The following is a 13,188-nucleotide window of genomic DNA, read 5'->3' on the forward strand; positions in this document are numbered from 1 at the left end:
CTTCATGTGTGTGCTTCACTAATTCAAGGTTATCGAGTTTCTTCATCATAATTTTTTTTTGGTAATCAATTCTTCTTATGAATCATGGTTCTCATGTTGGCGATCCTTAATCAGATCTTTTCTTTAGTTTATTGGTTTTTGTTCTTCAATCGAATCTCATTTTTCAAAATCGTTAGGCGACTTGTGGATTTATCCAGGCCTATTGCTTGACTGAGATCACCGATTTCATCATAAATATGAAACGATTAATATCTTTCGATTTTCTATTGTCACTCTAAAAGCAGTTCGTATTCGTTGAAATCGGTAATATTGGTACATACAAAACAAGGTTTGTGTTGAAGAATCAAAATCAGGTGGATTTGAGGTTTTGTATATCAGAGTGCATTTGTTATTAGAATCGATTGCAATTGTGAAGGTTAATCGTAATGATAATTGTTTGATTTGGTTGATCTGGAAACGATTGGAAGAGAATGGAATCGGAATTGGAACTTATCGGAATGATTGAGCAGTTGTTCTTGCAGGTCAAATGAAATTTAAAATTTCCTTGAAATTCCTTCCTGCGAACATTCTCTTTAGGGTATAATCGATGAAATTGAAGCGAACCTGTGAATGGGTTCTTCTTTGAAATTGGTTCGGTTTGGGTATTATTCTTGGCGGTCAAAAATCAAGGATCGGTATAAAGGCTCGTGCTCGAAAAGAACATGGAACAAATTTGTGTATGTAAGCTCTTGGAACAAAAGAGCTTGGAGCGAAAGAGGGAAGAATAATAAGAGAACCTGTGAATGGTTTCACCTTGGGATAAAGCTGATGCACTTGGACCAAACCTGGAACAAACTTAAGTTCGGTTGGTTGCTCTTGGAACGAAAGCACTTGGAAGAAAGAAGGGAGGACCGAATGCGAACCTGTGCTCGGACTGAACATGGTTTTGGTTCAATGAACCTGGACCGAACTTGGTTTCGGTTGCTTGTACTCGGAGCGAACCTATTGCAGTCGATGTTTACATGTGTCAATTTCAAGGTTTCGCGTCTGGTTTGAGTCATCGTTGAAAGGTCAACTGGAGTATGATGTTGTGCTCTTTCATCTACGTCTAAATGGGGAAGAAGATAGTAAAGTTCAATTTTTTGGTCCCTGCAACTTCAACGCATTGGCACTTTTGGTCCCTGTTGTTTTCACAGATTGGTATTTTTGGATCATTTCCAGTTTTTGCTTCAAATAAAGGGGTATATTGATGCAGAATTACCATTCCAGCCCCCGTCTTTCAGCAAGTGACAGTTTCTGCCCTATATTGAGAAATGTTTGCAAATTTATGAGCTGGTGAACAATTTTGAATTCTTTAACGCACATATTTTTTTGTGAACAGCAAAATAATGATTCCATCAAGTCTTGGCTGTTCGGAAAGTCGTTTTTCGTGATAACGTCAAATTTTCACGACCTTTTCGGATTTTATGCTTTATTGTGTATATCATTTTGTCAGGGGGGGGGGGGGGGCATAGTAAATTTTTATCCAATCAACATCAATCTCATGACCATTTGAAGGCTTTATAATCATGTTTTTGATTATAAATCGGGGGAGAATTTGGTATGGCCATTCGAAATTGGATTTGTGACTTTTCAAAGTTGAAGATTCTTGATAAAGCTTGTGGTAGAATTATGAAGGTAGCTTTTACAGTGGAAGTTCTTCATCGAGCTCTGCTAAAGCTTTTATAGAGAAGTATCATTTACAGTAGAAGTTCTTCATCGAGCTCGGCTAAGGACTTGGTATATCTCCAACTTCTAGTATTTTCTCGATCAAGTGGCGTTACGAATCTTAAAGTTTGGGTTGTTACATGATATTTTTTTTGATGGCTTATATCATTAGCTTATTTGAAGATTATTGTGAATAGGAGGGGAAGCTCTTCAAAGACAAGAAGTGATTCGGTTTCTTTGTTCTGAAATGGGTTTTTATGGCGGGTTTGGTTTTCATGAAGATTCTTTGGGATTACATTCGAAAATGAAGTTTAAAGACATTACTTCAGTGCTTGGTTTATATATCCTAGAGCCCGTGTTTGAAGACTATTGAAGAATCAAGATTCGTGGATTGCTTCATATATTCCTCGTTGCAGATCTTTTTATTTGCTAGATGCTTGTTTTGGAAGTTAAAGCATTGTCATCCATTCCATACTTTGAGGGGGAGATTGTAGGGTTTCAAAGCACTCCATGGATGATGGCAATGGGCCCCTTTGATGAATTATAGGTTAAAAGCCCAAGACTTGTCTTTTCCCTATAAATAGTCATGTATTATTCACAATTAGGGTTAAGAGTGAGACAAAATGTAGCCGCCACGTGAGGTTTCTTATTTAGTGTTAGATTCTTTAGTCTATGCTGTAAGTGTAATTTATTCCTCTTGTTTGAATAAATCGAGTGATCATTCGACATAATCTTCATATTTGTGTTTGTTCTTATTTTCCGCATCTTGTTCATCAAATCTCAATTAGGGTTTTAATCCCAACAGATCCGAAACCCCTCTTAGGGCCGAAAGTCCTCTTACGGACCGAACCCTCCTGAGCCGAACCCGAAGGCTGCTGAACCGAACCCGAAGGGTCCTCTCGAGCCCGAACCTCGCACAAGACCCGAACCCGAGCCTCGGTCTATTTCGCTCCTGCTGACTTCGGACCGAACCTACCCTTCGCTCCCTACTGTCTCGCCTCGCTTCGGACCCAGCACCAGAAGGGACCGAACCTTCGGCCCCCTTCCGAGAAGCCTCGCTGTTAGCCTTTTTCTTCTCGGTTTTCGACTACGATTTCATTTTAGCTTCGTTTTTAATTGTTTTAACGTGGGATTTTCACCCAAAACTTTATTTTAACATATAAGGACCCTTAATTAATGATTAATCACGTTTTTGGGGATAAAACCTTATCCAAGAAGAGTGGGTGAAGTACAAAGGTTGACTGTTGACTTTCTTTGTATTATGACACAAGCAACCACCATATCCACTCCATGACTAACCCACACTCCTCCCCACCATACCTTGTCACTTCCTTGTCCTTTTTACCTCACTCACAAGTCATTCCCACGTTTTTGAGAGCTGGACATTCATCCTCTCTCCTCATTTTCTTTCACTTGCTCTCATTTCACCAAAAATACAACACAACTTTTCTCTCAAACTTTTTCTCTCTATTTCAAGACTCCAAGGCTGATTTTCAAGCTTTATTCTTCTCTTGGTAAGTATAATTCATCCTCCTTGTGATTATTTCACTTCCTTCTACTCAAATCATAGATTGCTTACACAAATATCGTCATATTTGTTGTTAGCTCCTCAAATCTTCAAGCATCTCCCAAGTGTTCTTGAGTTGAACACTTCTTTTCTCCATCATACATCTACTGAAATCACTCAAGGTGAGTTCATACCCCTACATTTTCATGTTTTCTCAATTTTTTAGGGGGGGTATACAAGTTATAACACCAAGAACATAACTAAACTTTTCTAACAGCTTTCATCAGAAAAGTTGGACTCCATTCACGGACTGTTTTGGACAACTTAAAAATTTTAGTTTTCAAAACTGTTTTAGGTGCAAGTAGTTACACTTCTTAGCTTTAAAATGACTACTTGCACATCTCCACACGATTTTTCTACAATTTATGGTGATTTTTACAAAACAGTCTGTCTTTTCAAACACAAATCCGGACCAGTCTGTGAATATGAGCATTTTAATACAAGTTATATGCTTCCAAAAATCATGATAAAAATTATGATTAAACTAGACACATTTTAGGAACTCTCAGAATTTACGGATCTAGTTTTCGACTTCATATGATTTTTCTAAAACAGTGCAGAAAGGTTAAGAGTTAGTTAACAACTTATAACATTCAAAACACTTTGTAACATGTTGAGCAAAGTGTTAAATCTTTGATGACTTCATATATTACATGTATTTGTTGTAGTGGTATATTTATATAATAGGAAATTACTTACTGAATTTATAAGAATTCTCCATCATAACCATTGGTACAAAACAAAGCAAGATAAACATAGCTATATTGTACTACACATTTGACTTACATAGAATGGGTTCTTAAACACTACAAATAAACATACTAAACTATAATAAGTATAGTTAGGTTGCATACACATTTCAAACATTTTGATAAACTATAATAGGTATAGTTTATGATCATTTACATTACAAAAGGTTTTCACACGAATAGGGGTACATTACAAAGTACCGGGTTTTCATATAAATGGGGTACGAATACAAAGTACCGGGTTTTTATACAAAAGGGGTACATTACAAAGTACCGGGTTTTCATATAAATGGGGTACGAATACAAAGTACCGGGTTTTCTTATAAATGGAGTACGAATACAAAGTACCGAGTTTTTATACAAAAAGGGGTACAGATACAAAGTATCGGGTTTTTAATTACAAAAAGGGGTACAGATACAAAGTACCAGGTTCACATAAAATAGTTATTATGATATTAAAAATATGTTTCATCTAGAATTGTTAGACTTCAACTATAATCGCTGAGCGTATATGCTTGAGTCGTATAAGAATTTAGTCTCGATTGGCTTAGAATTGGTGGGCCCGCCTCATCTCTTGTTCCTTGTTTGGTTGTGGACCTAGGGCAGACCCACTATATTCAACGTTTTATCTAACTTAAATCTTATATAACTTATATACGCTGAACGATTATAGGAGAAAGCTACGGGTCATTCTAGGGTTCATTAACACATCATATAGGAATTTTCTGTTCATACTTAACTAAGAAAATATTGGATTTTCTGGAAATCAAACTCCATCGATTTTACAAGGAAAACGGTTTCATTCTAAAACAAAACTCTTATGAACTCACTAACTTAATTGTTGACACTTTTTCAAAACTACTTGTATTCTCAGGAAATCAGTGAAACATGAAAACTTCAGCGCTTTGAGGACGGGACGTTAAACCGTCAACAATTTATTTTTGTCATCATAATGTAATCGATTTTGAAACATGTAAACATATACTTTGGTGTAACTTTTTCAATTATATTTATGATGGTTGTATTTACTTTGAGCACTATTATACACGTTGTTGTGATACTGTACATGAAGTCCTCCACCCCCGGACGTTTCCGCCATCCTTGGTTTGGGGGTGTGACATACGTTGGGAGTAATTTCGGAGTATGTTGGGCGTACTTTGGTTACGATGGGCGTACGCTTCGGATCAGGTCGAAGTCGTCATTGCTTACGAACCTGGAACACTTGAGTACTGGGTCAGGTCGACGTGGCCCATTCTGAACCATATATATGGGTACGCTGGGTGTACTCCCGTACGCTTGGCGTAACCCGATTAACCAAACTTCAAAATTGCGTAACTTTTGCATACGGGCTCCGTTTTCGACATGCGTAGGTGAGACTATGCTCTACAACTTTCATTTTGAAAAGACCTTAGATCAATCTATTTATCAAACAATGACCGTGAATAAGAACAATAAGGTTTCACAAAGAAAAACTTTCACTAAGAATGATAATCTCACAAAGAGATTATCGTGTGCACAAAACGGCTATTAGGGTTTGTGAAAGCATTGCCTTCACAAACCGATACAAAAGAATATATACTACTATTCTAGACAATCCCTACAAATCAGGGATATACAGCTAACTAAACTATGTTATCTAAGGAAACAAGATAAATACAAGATCTGTTACAACGTGCTGAATGAAGCTATATACACTGAGCTATTGTGATGTTGATGCTGATAGACTAACATCATCATATTTCAAGGTTTGACCTTACAATCTCCCCCAATATGGTGATGTTCAAAACCAACTAGATTAGAACACCTCTGGACAAGAATTCCTCATACTCAGCCTCAACTTCAATTTTCACAGGCCAGTAAGGACTGTCCAACAGCTCCCGTCTTCTATTCAGCAGCTCCATAGCAATAAGGATGTGAAACTCTCCAGATAGATTTTGATGACTCATGCACATTTGACTTAAGCCAACGAGATGAGTTGTTGGAGCCCTTGGAATCTCAGCAGTTCGATGAAAACACATTTTTCTGTTTTTGTCGAGATAGAACATCCTGTGTTCAGGAACTGAGATAAATTTATGTTGAACCGGCTCAACACTGATGGGAAGAGAGTTGTTTATTCCTCCAGCACCAAAGTTTAGAACCAACACATCTTCACCATCAACTTGAAATTTGGTTCTTTGGATTCTAGGAACAGATGAATTTTGGCCTTGATGTTGTGGACGTTCTTTAGGAACAAGGTCCAAACGCTGAACTTTCTTGATCAGTAACTGAAGAGCACATGTCAGTTCAGAGGAGAAAGCTGAAGTTTGCTTAGATGCTAACTCGAGTAATTCCATCCATTCAGAATATCCATATTTGATCAGCTCATCCCTTTTAACAACTTCAGTGTATGGATGTTGAGGACCTTGATGAGTGATCAGCAATGTAAGAACTTTCTCATTACGCGGTTTAGAAGCTTTAACTTTGATGATTTTATCACTACACACTCGTCGTTTAAGAACATCTTGAAATCTTTTCGATCAATCCTGTCGAGAACACTATCAGTCTTAGACTTACTGCAGCTGGGAGAAGGCTGAGAAGATTTGGATTTGGACTGATATTCCAAAAATTTCTGCATCTGAGCTTCAAAGGATCCCTTGACCTGAAGTTGATGCTGAATGAGAGATTCATCAGCTTGAGCAATATTCTTTAGAAGCTGAGCTTGATTGGATTCATCAAGAATTTGCTTAACTTGATCAGGAGACATGTTCCATTCAGTTGCCAGGTTGGATATGCTGACTATGGACTTAGGTTTCTTGCAAGGAAAAGAGGTATCAGTGTGTGAAGACTTGCGCTTGCAAGAAAGAGGTTGAGAGTCCTCACTGGCTATATCTGAATCTTCTCCTTGGACTGGAATAATAGGATCAATGAAATTCATGTCCAACATCTGACACTCATCATCCTGTTTTTCTTCATCATCAGGCTCACCACTATCTTCAACAAACTTTTCAGTATTAACAGGCTCCACAGTATCAGACTCGTGCACAGGCTGTGGTGACTCAGTAGTGTCTCCCTCCTTTGGATTATGATCAGTGGGCTGTGGTGACTCAGTATCTCCTTCCTTTGGATTATTATCGGTGTCTCCCCTTTTTTGAGCATCATCATTTTGTGGGCCAGGGTTAGGAGTAGTCAGAATAACTCCTTTCAGTTGATGAACATCAGCTTCAATTCGAAGGAGACGCTGACTCATGTCTCGAGTCAGTGTAAGAAGCTCATTAAAAGCTGAGGATGGGATTTGGATGAACTGAGTACCTGGAAGCTTGTGGGATTGATGTTGTGTCCCTTGAGAAGGTTGCTCCCCCTGAGATGGTTGCTCCCCCTGAGCAGATGGCTCCCCATGAGTTGATTGAATCTTTTCAGTAACAGAGATGGTATGATGAGAAAGCTGAGGAGAAATTTGACCATCTTGTGGACTAGGATCATTGTGAATGTCAGCATTAGTGTTGTTTACATCATCAACTCCTTCATCAGTATCAGCGGTGAGTGAAGGAACAGTATATGGATTTGCAATCCATTCTCTCATCCGATCAGAGATGTCGATGTCAGAATCCAACGGATCATCCTGATACATACGAGTTGACATGCGTGGGCATTGGATGGGGTTTCCAGAATGTGAGTAATAATCTGCAGCGAGAAATTTAGCTAACACAAGAGCAATTCATTATGGAAAGGGGACATGATCAGCGCGTACATTGGCACGAAGAAGTTGAAGAATTTGATCAAAGAAGAAAGCCCCATAGTCAAGTCTTTTGTTGAGAAGAAGTGAACAGACAACTTGTTGCTCATAAGTGCTTAGTTGATCACCACTTCGAGACTTATGACTCACACATTTGCACAGAGCACCAGTGAAGAATTTCCATCCTGGAGTCATACGTTGACGCAGAATGAGAGCTGATCGAGTACCAGCCTTTGAGTGATCATATCCCAGTTGTTCAAATAGACGTCGACATCGTTCAATAGGAGGAAGTTCAGAGAAGGGTTCAAAGATTGGTAACCTGAGCGCAACACTGAGGAGGTCAGCGGTAATAAAGACTGAGTGTCTTCCACGGCCAATAGTCCCGGAGATGACATTGTTTTCTTCATTGATTGTTGCGGTGTAGTAGAACTCACAGACTTGTTCAGGAAAGAACTCTGATGGAACGTCACTGATTGCGTATCGGAGATGGCAGGAGGCTGGAAAATTAACAAAGTCATCAAGTCCAAGACCTCAATGAACATCTGGAATGTCAGGATTGAAGACAACGTTGGTGGCTTTGATGTGTATTGGAAGAGGAGGAGAGTTTGGAGCAGGGATTACTCTTCGTGAAGTGGAGGGGAAGGAGAATAGTGATGCTGCCATTGAAGAATTTTAGGATTCTAGGGTTTTGAAAAGAAACGAAGGAAATTTGAATTGTGGAAGGAAGGTTTGAAAAAGAGGAGGAAAGAGGTTTAAATATGGAACGAAACGGGTTTAAAAAAGTAATGATTATCTTCTTCAAAAATAAATGTGTATCGTAACAACCTGTCAAATCAGAAAGATAGCCGTTGGGCAAAAGGAGCCGTTGGACTGAAGATGAAACGACTATCAGTGTCTGCAGAAGCGCTGAGGTCAGTGTCACAAAAGTTACATGCTGAGGATGGCTCTCCGTCAATTCAAGGTACAACTTGCTTGATTAAGGCTAGCAAGGAGGTTGGTGCGTGTGATAGATACTAGTTAGATTATCTAACCATCGGCACAGAGTGTTGTGTCTTTATCAGTGAGTGGTTCGTCTTACTGAATCATTAGACACTGAGTGAGAAGATGGTAAAGAGAGGATTGTTTCGTGTGATAAACCGTGGTGTTTTGGTCTAACCATCGGCAAAGCCTGTTAGACTCTCATCAGCACGTGTTTTGTCACACTGAATCACAGAATCAGTGAAAGATTGGTAAGAAGAGATAGTTGCGTGTGATAGATCTTGGTGCTTTGATCTAACCATCGGCAAAGAGTTTCAAGTTGTTATCAGTGTATGGTTCAATACAGTGAATCATTCAACTTTAGTTTAGAAGATTTGAAGAAGAGAGAGAGAGAGAGAGATAAGAGATCAAACCAAGGACTCAGTGTAAAAATATCATCAGCAAAAAGTACATCGGCTTATAAGACAATAGCAAACATTAGCAAAATAAATTACAAAGAAATCATTCCAAGTTCTCCAATAATGTGAGCAGTTGTTAGAGAATCCAGTGCCTTGGTGAAGATGTCAGCTAGTTGATCTGAAGTCTTGACATGTTCAAGAACAACCTTGCCTTTCTCAACATTATCTCTGATGAAGTGATGTCTGATTTCGATATGCTTTGTCTTTGAGTGATGAACAGGGTTTTGTGTGATCTGAATGGCACTGGTGTTATCACAGTATATGGGAGTCTTTGTGAACTTGAGCCCATAGTCTAGAAGCTGATTCTGAATCCATAAGAGTTGAGCACAACATCTTTTAGCTGCAACATACTCAGCTTCTGCAGTCGAGATAGCTACTGATGTTTGCTTTTTGCTAGACCAGCTGATGAGACGATTTCCAAGGAAATGACATCCACCTGATGTACTCTTTTTGTCTAAGTTGCATCCCGCATAGTCTGAATCAGTGTATCCAAAAAGTTCAAATGCTGAGTCGCGAGGATACCACAGTGCTAAGTTCTGAGTCCCCTTCAAGTATCGAAAAATACGTTTGACGGCCATGAGATGAGACTCCTTGGGATTAGCTTGGAATCGAGCACAGAGAATGGTTCCAAACATGATATCAGGACGACTTGCAGTGAGATATAGAAGAGATCCAATCATTCCTCGATAAAGAGAGTGATTGACATCAGTGCCAGTTGGATCAGCGTGCATCTTATCAGTTTTGGACACGGGAGTGGAGGCTGGTTTGCAGTCACTGAGGGAGTACTTAACAAGCAGGTCAGAAATATATTTACTTTGGCAAATAGAAATACCTAATCTTTGTTGCTGAACTTCAAGACCTAACAAAAAAAGTCATCTTCCCCATCATGCTCATTTCGAACCTTTGAGACATGATCTTAGCAAATTCCTTGCTCAGTTTCTCACTTAGAGAGCCGAAGATGATGTCATCGACATAGATTTGAACAAGTATCATGTCTGAGCCTTTGTTTTTGATGAAGAGAGTGTTGTCGATTGCTCCTCGTCTGTATCCATTTTCAAGAAGATACGATGTCAGCGTTTCATACCAAGCCCTGGGAGCTTGCTTCAGTCCATAAACAGCTTTGTCTAGTCGGTACACATAATCCGGGTGATCTTTGTCAACAAAGCCTGGGGGCTGACTGAGGAATACTTCTTCTTCTAACACACCATGAAGAAATGCTGTCTTCACATCCATCTGATAAACAATGAAATTCATGTAGGATGCGTATGCGAGAAACAATCTGATTGCTTCAATGCGAGCAACTGGAGCAAAGGTCTCCCCGTAGTCGATGTATTCAATTTGAGTGAACCCTTGAGCAAAAAGCCTTGCTTTGTTGCGAGTAATGATGCCATCTTTATCAACCTTGTTGCGATAGACCCAACGTGTTTCGGCGATGGTCTTTCCTGATGGTCTGGGAACAAGAGTCTAAACCTTGTGCCTTTCGAACTCATTTAGCTCGTCTTGCATGGCTTTAATCCAGTCAGCGTCTTGAAGAGCTGAGTGTATCTTGTCAGGTAAGATCATTGAAACGAAATTAACATACATGCAAAAATTATTAGATACACGAGATCTGGTTCGGACACCATCATGAATATTCCCAATAATTTGATCAACAAGGTGATATTGATGTTCAAAAACTGATACTGATTCCAATGGATTTGACACTGACGAGTTATTACTGAGAGGAACATCAGTTGCAGGAGACTCTTTAGCTTCAAGGGTTTCATCAGCATCTGACGAATTAGTTGATGATCTAACTGCAGTATCTTGATTCAAGGAACTTGGAACTGGAACGATAGAATCAGAAATAGTAACATCATCTTCAGCATGAGAAACTTCATCATATGGGCAAGAAAGAAGCTCTTGAAAAATAGAGGAAGAATGAGTAACTTTTTCATCAGTGTATGATTCCTCATCAAACTTCACATGAATGGATTCTTCAATGCACTTCCTGTTCACATGAAAAACACGAAAAGCCTTTGAAATATATGAGTATCCAACAAAAATACCTTTGTCAGCCTTAGGCTCAAATTTTGATCTTGGGTCACGCTGATTAAGAATATAACAAATACATCCGAACACGTGAAAGTAGGATACGTCCGACTTTCGACCTTTTAGCATTTCATATGGTGTCTTCTTGTGAATCCTATGAATTAGAGATTGATTTTGAGTATAGCATGCTGTATTAATAGCTTCAGCACAAAACGACATAGGAAGACCAGCATGAATCATTAAGGTCCTTCCTTCCTCAATTAGTGTTCGATTTCTTCGTTCAGCAACTCCATTTTGTTGAGGTGTGCGAGGAGCTGAAAAGTTTTGCCCGATGCCTTTATGATCACAAAATTCTTCAAGAGTTGAATTCCGGAACTCAGTGCCATGATCACTCCTTAGCTGCTTAACTTTGAGACCCGTCGGTGTCTCATTTTTACGAATCAGCGAGATAATTTCCTGTGTAGCATGACTTTTCTTTTTCAGGAAGACCACCCATGTAAATCGAGTAAACTCATCAACAACCACTAGAGTATACTTATTTCCTCCTTGAGAACGAACAGGAATAGGTCCAAACAAGTCCATGTGTAGTAAATGAAGAGGAACAGATATGCTAGAACATGACTTGGGTTTGAATGATGACTTGGTTTGTTTTCCTTGTTGACACGCTGAGCACATTTTGTCTTTTACAACGCTGAATTTTAGGAGACCTCTAACTAGATCTTGATTGGATATTTTGGATAGATTCTTAAAGTTCAAATGAGAGAACCTTTTGTGCCAAATCCAGCTGAGATTGGTTTGAGACTTTGTAAAGAAACATTGCATCAGCGCCTTCTCACTTGAGAACATATCAAGAACATATATATCATCTTTTCTACTTGCTGAAAGTACGATGTTCTTGTCAGTGTTGACAACTCTTCCTTCCTTCTTTGTAAAGTGAACTTCATAATCAGCATCACACAATTGGCTGATGGAGATAAGATTGTGTTTGAGACCCTTTACATATGAAACGTTTTGAAAAACCACGTTATTGCACTTGATATTTCCATATCCTTTGGTGAGCCCCTTTCCATTGTCTCCGTATGTTACTGCAAGACCAATTTTCTTGACATAATATTCCAGGAGAGACTTGGATCCTGTCATATGTCTTGAGCAACCACTATCTAAGTACCAAAGATGCTCCTGACCCTGCAGTGCTGAGAAACTAGTTAGAACACACTGACCCATTCGAAGATGGGTCATTCACAAAGTTATTTGATAATAAGTTATAACACTCTTTAGGAAGATAGTTTAAAGAATTTGACTTAAGAGTCCATTTTTCATTTCTAACTTTAACATTATCAGCTCTTAAAGATGTTTCATCAAATGAACATTCACTGATCTTATGAGAGGTATCACCACATCTGTAACAAACTCTAGTACCAAATTTTTTCTTGGTGAACATATTTCTAGACTTAACACATTTGGACTTGTAAGATTCACCAAGTGAACTTTGAGTCCTTTTGTTTATTATTGAATCACAATTGAATTCAGTGTCAAATAAATTATGATCAGTGATAGATGCGGAGCTGACATCAGTATCTGATTTGGACTTATTCACAGAAGCATTGCAATCAGGAAAATGCTTAAGTTGTTCATGAACAGCGTGAAATACTCCATTTGAGATAGGGAAGGCAATAATATTCTTAGAGAGAGGAGTTGGTCTCACAAGATGTGCAGGATAAGAGGTTGGATCAATTCCGGTAATTTCAACATTGCACTCAGTGACACCATTAGAGTTAGTAACACAGTATTCATCAATTAGACTCTGATTAATAAAAGAGTTATTGACAAACTTGTTTTTGAAATTGTTTTTCACCTCATTCATGGAATAAAATTCAGATTCTTTTTCTTGTGATTTGAAAACCTTTTCAGCTTCTGCAAAGTTACCCCCAAGAATTTTCTCACATGAATGTGGAATTTGAGCAGAAATAATATAATTAGCATTTTTGTGAGATTTTGCCCAAATTT

This window comes from Lactuca sativa, chromosome 2 (genome assembly GCF_002870075.4).
Source record: "Lactuca sativa cultivar Salinas chromosome 2, Lsat_Salinas_v11, whole genome shotgun sequence".
NCBI lineage: Eukaryota > Viridiplantae > Streptophyta > Magnoliopsida > Asterales > Asteraceae > Lactuca > Lactuca sativa.